Raw genomic sequence first — 9,918 nt, forward strand, 5'->3', positions numbered from 1 at the left:
TATATATAATTTATTTTATCTCATTGCTAGAGGGCATGTGCCTGTGTGCTTGCCACAGAGAGAGAGGAAGCAGGAGAAAGCACCCCCGTCCCATGTGGTATGGTCATGCCACATTCTCTTCTCCATTTCTCCACCTTTTCAGGATTTTAAGCATACATTACACATATGCCTGTGTATTTTTTCCTTTTTTTTTTTTTTAACTGAGATTTTTGCTATAGGGCACATGTGCTGGCTGGTGAAACAGAAAGAGGCAGAAAGTGAGAAATCACACACCCCCCCCCCAGCAATCACCTCTCCTCCATTCTCCTCTTGGCATTTTTGGCATGCGCAGTCACTCACCCAGCATGTTTTGTTTTGTTTTTTGGAGAGGTTTTTGCTATAGGGCTTACTAGAAAGAGTCAGAGACAGAAAGCGAGAAATCACCCCCAGGGGGGATGGCCACGCAGCAATCCCTTCTCCATTCTCTCAGGATCCTTGGCGCATACACACACCTGGAGTGAGTTTAAGCCACCAGGTCCAAGACTCAAACCATGGTTGACTACATGGGAGTCCAGCAACATAGCCATTACACCAACTGCTGGTCCCCCAGCATGTGTTTTAAGCCACCAGGTCTGGGACTCAAATCATGTTTGACTACGTGGGAGTCCAGACACAACCACTATACCATCTGCTCGTCCCCCCTGTATATCTGTCAAGCAGCCAGGGACAGGATTCGAAGTGTAGTCAGCCATGTGAGATCCAGATCCCTGAATCACTAGGCCATGGAGCCAGTCTTGAAATCTATTTTTAAGAGTCCCCTTTTCTGTCCCAGGGAATCTTTTCCATGAGCCTCCCTAGAGCTCGGAGGTCTTCGGGCTCTTTCCTGATGCTCTCTCAGAGAACAAGTGTCACTACCACTTTGGAGCTGGAAAGATGCCCAGTCTCCTAGCCTAGTCCAACTTCACCCTCAGAAAACCTGGGTTGTAGGGGATACGCTGAGGCAGGCCTGGAGAGTAGTGAGAATGTCTGTTCTCTTAGTGCATAATACACTAGGGGGAGTTTAAGGGGGAAGAGTGCTTAACTGTGTGTGACAGATAATAAACAGTTGTCAGGGATGGGATTCTTTGTTGAAATTTTTGTTAAAATTCTTATCAATTTTACTTATCTCCAAATATGATTTAAATGGCATTGCTATTCAGATAGAACTATAAAATTACCAACACACACGACAAAGTACTACATTTAGTACAGAACAACCTACCTATGTCTCCATTGCTAAGACAAAATAACCCAGTCATCGAAAGGCTCAGCCAGCCTCACTTTCTCACACCCCAGACTACCACCCAGTCAAATTAAAAATAATAATGATGGGACCAGCAAATGGCATGACAGTTATGTCACTGGATTCCCACGTAATTGACTGCGGTTTGAGCCCCAGACCCAGCGGCTTAAAACTCTCACCTGGTTGAGAACAGCAGGTCACATGGTGGTTAAGGTGCTGGACATTCCCACATGGCTGACCATGGTTTGAGTCCTGGACCTGGTGGATTGCTTTCCCACTTTCACTCTCTCTCTTCCTGGTCAAATTAAAATAAATAATAAATAATATAAAAAACAAACAAACAAACAAACAAAAACCTCACACAGGGTGTATGTGTGTACATGCCCAAGATCCTGAGAAGTGAATGGAGAAGGGATTATAGTGTGGCCAACCCTCCTGCGGGGTGTGTGTGTGTGTGTGTGTGTGTGTGTGTGTGATTTCTTGCTTTCTGTTTCTCTGGCAAGTGCATGTGCCCTATAGCAAAAATCTCTCTAAAGTAAATAAAAATAATAATAAATAAAATAAAATAAAGAATCTCCAATATAGAAACCATGTGACGTTCTAATAGCATACTTGAATTTAGTAAGTTTAAAGATGCATCCTACATATTTCAATTCTTATTACCACCACAGCAAAAAGGGTTCATCACTACCCTCACCTAAATAATTCAAAGGATGATCTTCAACCTAAGTTGATTTTTCTTCTTTTTTTAGAGAGGTTTTCGCTATAGGACGCGTGTGCTCGCCAGAAAGACAGAGACAGACAGACAGAGAGATAGAAAGCAAGATGGCCATGCTGCAATCCCTTCTCCGTTCTCCTCTCAGGATCTTGGGCACACACGCACACGTGCCCGGCGTGAATTTAAGCCACCGGGTCCAGGACTCAAACCACGATCAACTACATGGGAGTCCAGCGACATAGCCATTACGCTAACTGCCGATCCCAACCCAAGTTGATTTTAAGCAATTGCAGAGCTAGGGCTAGAATTAGGGCCGAGGAAAGGGCAACATTTATTTAAGTCATACTTGGATTCTCTACATTTACTAAGAATGTGGGAGAACAACAAAAACCCTGCTAAACAAAAAAACCCATAATACGAATTCTAAATTGCAAGGTTTCAACATGAATCTCATAATTCATACAAACAAAAAAAAAGTGAAAAATAATACTGCGCTACCCAATAAAGTTGCCAATATTTACACCACTCAATTTTGGTTTGGACTTAATCCTATTTAAATAGCAAGAAAACTCTTAAGTCCTTTCTTTAAGTTATTCACAACAAACCTCAGAAAATTCTAGATCCATACCTAAATTTTAGCTTTTAAATGTTATTTACTAGTTCTAACATTAGTCAATTCCTAAAACGTTTACCTTAAAAATGTAATCTGCAAACCTCTCATTACCAACCCACTGCTTCTACATACTCTTTCAATCCTGCCAAACGAGAGAGTATAATTACTGAAAGTAAACAAACACATTTGTTTAGGTCAACAACTGAGTATGCCATTTTTCTCTGTTGCTCAAAAATAGCCAAAAAGTTTGTGAGGACAGTACCTGTTTTATTGTACATAGTATAGTGAAAGTGTAAATTGCGTTATTCTAACATCCTCAAATTATTTACATTCTGTTAAATTGCTATTATTAAGGGAATGACGTTTTATTTGTTTTGTTTTTGCCATAGGGGACATGCACTTGCTGGAGAGAGAGAGAGAGAGAGGAAAAGTGAGAAATCACCCCCGCAGGGTACGGCCAGCCTGCAATCCCTTTTCCTCCACTCCCCTCTCATGATTTTGGGCACACACGCACACAAGCCTAGCATGTTTTTCAGCCATGTGGGATCCAGTCACCGTAACCACCATGCCACCAGCTGGCTCGAGAGGACATTTTTATTAAGTCATCAGGGAAATGTAAATCAAAACCATGAGATACGACTTCATGCCTACCAGGGTGGCTGTAATTAGAGACAGGTGCCAAGTACACAGAGAAACTGGAACCCTCACACACTGCTGAGTGGGAATGCAAACTGGTACAGCCACCGTGAAAGACAGCTTGGCAGTTCCTCTAACACAGTTATAATAAAACCAGCAACCCCACTCCTAGGTGTATACCCAAGAGAACTGAAAACATGTTCACATCCAAACTTGTACATGGATGCTAACAACAGCCAAAATATACTCATAATAGCCAAACTGTTTGTCAATATACAGATTTAAAAATATATATAAGGTACTGGGCAAGCAGGTATTGTGGTGGTTAAGACAGCTTGATTCCCACATGGCCAACTGCAACTGGCATCCTGGACCCAGTGTCTTGAAAATCACACCAGGCACATGTGAGTGCATGACCAAGATCCGGAGAAGAGTATGGAGAAGAGTACTGTGGTGTGGTCATTTCCCTGGAGGGTGATTTCGCATTTTTCCTCTCTCTGTATCTCTCTGTTTCTCCCCTTTCTGGTGAGTGCATGCACCCTATGGCAAAAACCTAAAAAAAAAAGTATTATTCAAACACTAGAATCTTATGCAGCCAGAAATAAAAGGATAAAGTACTCATATATGCTACAAAATGGATGAACATTTAAAAGATTATACTGATGGGGCTGGTAGGTGGCATGGTGGTTAAAAGCACTGGACTCCCCCATGGCTGACCACAGCTGGAGTCCTGGACCTGGTGGCTTGCTTTCTCTCTCTCTCTCTCTCACTCACTCTGTCCCTCTCTGGACAAATTTAAATAAGTAAATAACAGATAAGTAAATCTGAATAAAATAATTCTTAAAAAAAATATTATACTGAGAAAGAACTAATCACAGAAGACCATATATTGCATGCTTCCATTTATATAAAATGTGCAGAAAAAGTAAACCCAGAGAGACAGGAAGTAGTTTAATGGTTGACAAGGGTTGAAGAAACAGGGAGAAGTGACCAACTGCTAATGGGCCCAGGTTCCTTTCAAGGTGGTAAAAAAAAAATATTTTGGAATTAAAACTACAGTAATGGGGGCTGGCAGGTGGTATGGTTGAGGTGCTGGACTCCCACATGGTCAACCACAGTTCAAGTCCCAGACCTGGTGGCTTGCTTTCTCACTCTCCCTTTGTCTCTGTCCATCTGTCTCTGGTCAAAATTGAAGAATGATGATAATAAATAAAAATTAAAAATAAATAATTAAACAAAAACCTACAGTAATGGTTGCATAACCTTGTGAATATGATAAAAATCACTGAGCTGTACACTTTAAAAGGGTGGGCCCAGCCATGGTGACATAGGCCATAGGGTGCTCTGCATGAAACTGGGTCATATGGGAGTCTCTGGGTCCAGATACCAGCTGGTGATCATACACCTGTGATCCTGGCTAGCTGGAAGGCTGGAGGAGAGGAGGGAGGGTAGCCATGTGGTGTGTTGAGACCCTGTTATAGGTATCCCCTCATAAAATAAATAAACTTTAAAAATAAATCAAAATAATGGGGACCAGCAGGTGGCATGGTGGTTAAGATGCTAGACACTCCCACATAGCTAACCACAGTTGGAGTCCCGGATCTGGTGGCTTGCTCTCTCACTTTCCATATCTCTCTCTCTCTCTCTCTCTCCCCCCCCCCCGCCTCGTGTCTCTCTCTCTGGTCAAATTAAAATAAATGAATGAATAAATAAATAAAATAAATAATTTGTTTAAAAAATCAAAATAAAGGTAAATTTTAAAGTATATGAATTTTAACTAAAAAAAAAAAAAGGTAAGAAAATATTTTCTGGCCCAACAGATGACATGGTGATTAAGGTGCTGGATCTCATGTATCAGTGGTTTGAGTACCAGAGCCAGTGGCCTAAAAAACCACACAGGGTGTGTGTGTTTGTGTGTCCAAAATTCCGAGAGGAGAATGGAAAAGGAGTTATGCCAAGGCCAACCTCCTGGGGGGGTGATTTCTCATGTCTCTTCCTCTCGCACTCTCCTGAGAGTGCATGCAAAAAAATCTAAGACAAAAAAAGCATTTTCTAATTTTAAAAAAGCAAGCCTATATGTATAAGATACATGTTATTTAAAATGAAACCAAAAATTACTCCAAGTAATTATCCTCTTGTAAATCATGTCTATCCTCCTCAATGGAAAGAAATGGATACTGATCCTACCATTATGCCCAGAGTTTAACACAGAACACATCATTGTGAATGGATAAAAATGGCCAAAAAACCATACTGGGCTAGCCCCATATCCTAATGGCTAAGGGAGCCAGATCCCCACATGGCCATCTGTGGTTTGAATCCCATCCCTATTGGCTTGAAAAAGATACCAGTCGCATGTGCATGCATGCCCCAAATCCCAACAGGACGGAGAAATGGAGGAGAAGGAATCACTGTGTGACCACGCCCTGTGCAGGGGCGCTTTCATGCTCTATCTCTACATCTCGCCGACTCACTTATACACCCTCCAGCAATTTGAAAAGAAAAAGAACAGGCCACATTATAAACTAATCACAGTAAAAAAAGTATTAATATTCTCCTTTCCTGAAAAGAAAAATATTAAGGTCAAGAGATCAAAAGATAGTTTGGCTAACATCCCATTTTCAAAACTGAAGTGCTTTTCTGGCAGAGTAGCACTATGGCGGTTGGCAAGAACAAGAGAGCACCTTACAGGAGGCAGAAAAAAGGGAGCCAAGAAGTGGTTGATCCATCTTCTAAGATTAGTATGCCTGAAAGCAACTGCGATGTTCAATTTAAGAAATACTAGAGACACAACAGTCACCAGAACTCAAGGAACCAAAACCGCATCTGAAAGCCTTAGGAGCCATGTGTTTGAAGTAAGCCTTGTGTGTGTGCAGAACACTGAAGCTACAGTAGAAAATTCAAGCTAATTATTAATGGAATGTTCAAGGCAACTTCCATGGCATGGGTACAACCCAAAATGGGTTGTACAGTCAAAAAAACGGCAGACCGGGGCCAGCAGGTTGCATAGTCAACTGCGGTTCAAGTCCTAGACCTGGCAGTTTGCTTTCTCACTCTCTCTCTCTCTCTCTCTGGTGAGCACATGTGCTCTAAAGCAAATTAAATAATAATAATAATAAACAAAAATAAATAATTCTTTTAAAAACTTTGCAAACTATGACTGAAGCTCATGGAGATGGTAAGACCACCGAGAGTTATTTGCTTTGTCTCCTCTTGTGTGTTTTTACTACAAATTTCAACAATCAGATATAGAAGGAAGACCTCTTATGCTCAGCATCAACAGGTCCACCAAATCTGGAAGATAATGGAAACCACCACCTGAGAGGTGCACACAAATTACTTGCAAGAAGTAATCACTAAGCTGATTCAAGGGGCCAAGAGATGGTGTGGTGGATGGGGTGCTGGACTCCCGCATAGCCAACCGCCCACCATTCAAGTCTCAGACCTGGTGACTTGCTTTCTCATTTTCGCCTCCTGTCTCTCTCTCTCTCTAGTGGGTGTGCATACCCTTAGCAAATTGTAAAATGAAAGCAATAATAAATTAAATGATTCCTAATAATTAAATAATAAACTGAATCCAGATAGCAATGAAAAATTCATAAGGCAGGCCTGTAAATCTATGTATCCTCACCACAATGGCTTTATTTGAAAAGTAAAAATGCTGAAGAAGCCCAAGTTTGAAATGGGAAAACTTATGGAACTTCATGGGAAAGGCAGTACCTTTGGAAAAGCTCCTGGGGACAAGGGAGGAGTTGAAGTCCAATGAGCTGATGGATATAAATCACTAATTCAAGAATCTAAAGTTCAGACTTTCAATAGTTATAAATAAAAAGTCCTATTTGTGGGAGGAGGGGAAAAACTGAAGAATTTTTTTCTACTTCAAGAGTTTAAATAGGGGCCAGCAGATGGTGTGGTGGTTAAGGAGGCTGGACACCCACATGGCCAACTGCTGTCTGAGTTCCAGACCTAGAGGTTTGCTTTCCTGATCTCACTCAATCTCTCTCCTTCTCTCTCTCTCTCTCTCCCTTTCTCTCTCTCTCTCCCCCTCTCTCTCTGGTCAAATTAAAAATAAACAAAGTTAAATAAAATAATTCCTTTTTTAAAAGAATTATTTATTTAATTCCATTTGTTATTATTACATTTCAATGTGACCAGGCAGATACAGAGACAGAGAGAAAAGGAAAGCGAGAAAAGAAGCCACCAGGTCCGGGACTAGAACTGTGGTCAGCCATTTGGGAATCCAGTGCCCCCAACCACAACACCACCTGCCAGCCCCCAACAAAATAATTCTTAAAAAAAAAAAAAAGTTTAAAAAAAAGGTCAGCCCCATAGCCTAGTGGTTAATAGAGTCAGCTCCCACATGGCTGATCATGGTTTGAATCCCAGGTCTTATGGCTTGAAAAACACACCAGGCAAGTGTGCAATACATGGAACATGAAATCTGGAAAAGATGGAGAAATACAGAAAGGATTGCTGCCACTGATGGTGGTGGTGGGGTGCTTCTCTCTCTCTCTCTCTCTCTCTCTCTCTCCCCCCTCCCTCCCTCCCTCCCTCCCTCCCTCTCTGGCAAGTGCACATTACCTATGGTAATTCAAAAACCTATAGCCAGAGCTTTCTAGGTTAATGCTAAGCTTTAGGTTTGGTCATGATATTATAAGGATTAGGGAATTAAGGAGGGATAACCACTCATTGTTTTCAAATCTGTCTGCCCCAAGACATAGTATCTTTAGAGAAGTATGAGAGCCACACAGTGATGCACCAGGGAAACACAACACTATGGCAAAACACAATGCTGTGGGTAAAAAACACAGTGCTCTGCGAGGCTGACCCACATGGGAAGGTTCCTGGTTCATATCCAGAGACCTTCCTGAATATGCTAAACACATACTTGCTTATGACCCATGGCTGGCTGAAGCTGGGGGTGGACTGTGACATTAAGGCCCTGTAGCTGGTACATTCATGTGCATATGCACATTCTTGCTCGTGAGAGGAATAAAACTTGAAAAAAAAAAAAAAAAGAAAAAGTAGTATCCAAGCTGTTTAATAACCAGTCCATGTCCTCCGTAATGCTGAAATTCCAATCTCTTCTCAACATCTTGATTTTATAGGAAAATTCAGATTTAGTTCAGAGCCTGAGGGCCTACTTGGAGAAAAATGGAAAGTTCTAAGGAAAAACAAGCTGAAATGGAGACTAAGCACCTGGCTTGTTTCCACTGACTTTGACAAGATGGCAGAAACTGTTTTGTTTACAGAGTAAACAATATTAAATATAGCAGCTAGACTAGACTCATCTAAAAATAATTTATATAATATCTAGTCCATAATTTGCATAGAGTGGTAAATCCACTCTGTGCTTTAAAAAGATTCATCCAAGATATGTTCAAGCTCTAAAATAGAAACATGAAAGCAAAAATAAGCTCCTAATTATTCATCATTTAAAATGACGCATTAAACAATCCTTTCCAAAAAAAAAAAAATAGTTGTCACAACAGAGCACGGACTACAACTAGCATCTATTCAGAAATTCTTTTAGATTTCAAGAACAATTTTCAAAATAATTTGTTCCTATGTATAATCTCCCAGTAGAGATGGAAGGATTCTGGATTTGGCATAGAGAACATTTCTGGCCTCCATTAAGATTTTACACACACACACACACATTAATACACCTACACATGTATATACACACACAGTAAGATCTGTCATGTTATATTTAGGATACACACTGCACATATACATATAGAAGTACCTCAAAATTCTAATTTATAGGGACCAGCAGTTAGCGTAATGGCTATGTCACTGGACTCCCACGTAGTCGACCATGGTTCGTGTCCCGGACCCAGTGGCTTAAAACTCACGCCGGGCGCATGTGTGTGCGTGTTCAAGATCCCGAGAGGAGAATGGAGAAGGGATTGCGGCGTGGCCATCCCCCCTGGGGGGTGATTTCTCGCTTTCTGTCTCTCTGTTTCTGTCTGTCTGGTGAGCGCACACGCTCTATAGCGAAAAACCTCTCAAAAAAAAATCTAATTTATAAGGACCAGCAGATGGTGTAATGGTTACGTTTTTGGACTCCTGCACAGTTGACAGAGGTTCGAGTCCCAGACCCGGCAGCTTAAAGCTCATGCCTGGTGCATGTGCATATGCATCCAAAATCCTGAGAAGAGACTGGAAGAGAAGGGATCACGGTGTGGCCATTCCCACAGGACGGTGATTTCTCGCTTTCTGTCTCTGTCTCTCTGGCAAGCACATGTACCCTGTAGCAAAATACCTCTCTTAAAAAAAAAAAAAAAAAAAAATTCTAACTTATAAATGATAACATTTATTACAAGTATAGCAGAGTCAACCTTTTTAAATTGGTCCAATGTTAAGTTTTTGTGAATTATATGCCTATCTAGTAATATACTTAGTTTGTTTTACATAACTTGTCTTTTTTTTTTCTTTTGAAGAAGTATTTATTTAATTTTATTTATTCATTAATTTATTTTAATTTGATCAGAGAGAGAGAGAGAAAGAAAGTGAGAAAGAAAGCCACCAGGTCTGGGGCTCGAACTGTGGTCGGCCATGTGGGAGTGTCCAGTGCCTTAACCATCATGCCTCCTGGTGGTCCCTTACATAACTTTTCTTAAAAACAGTTTACTGGGGGCAGGCAAGTGGCGTGGTGGTTAAGGCACTGGACACTCCACAATGGTT

This window comes from Tupaia chinensis, unplaced genomic scaffold, assembly GCF_000334495.1.
Source record: "Tupaia chinensis unplaced genomic scaffold, TupChi_1.0 Scaffold000132_1, whole genome shotgun sequence".
NCBI lineage: Eukaryota > Metazoa > Chordata > Mammalia > Scandentia > Tupaiidae > Tupaia > Tupaia belangeri.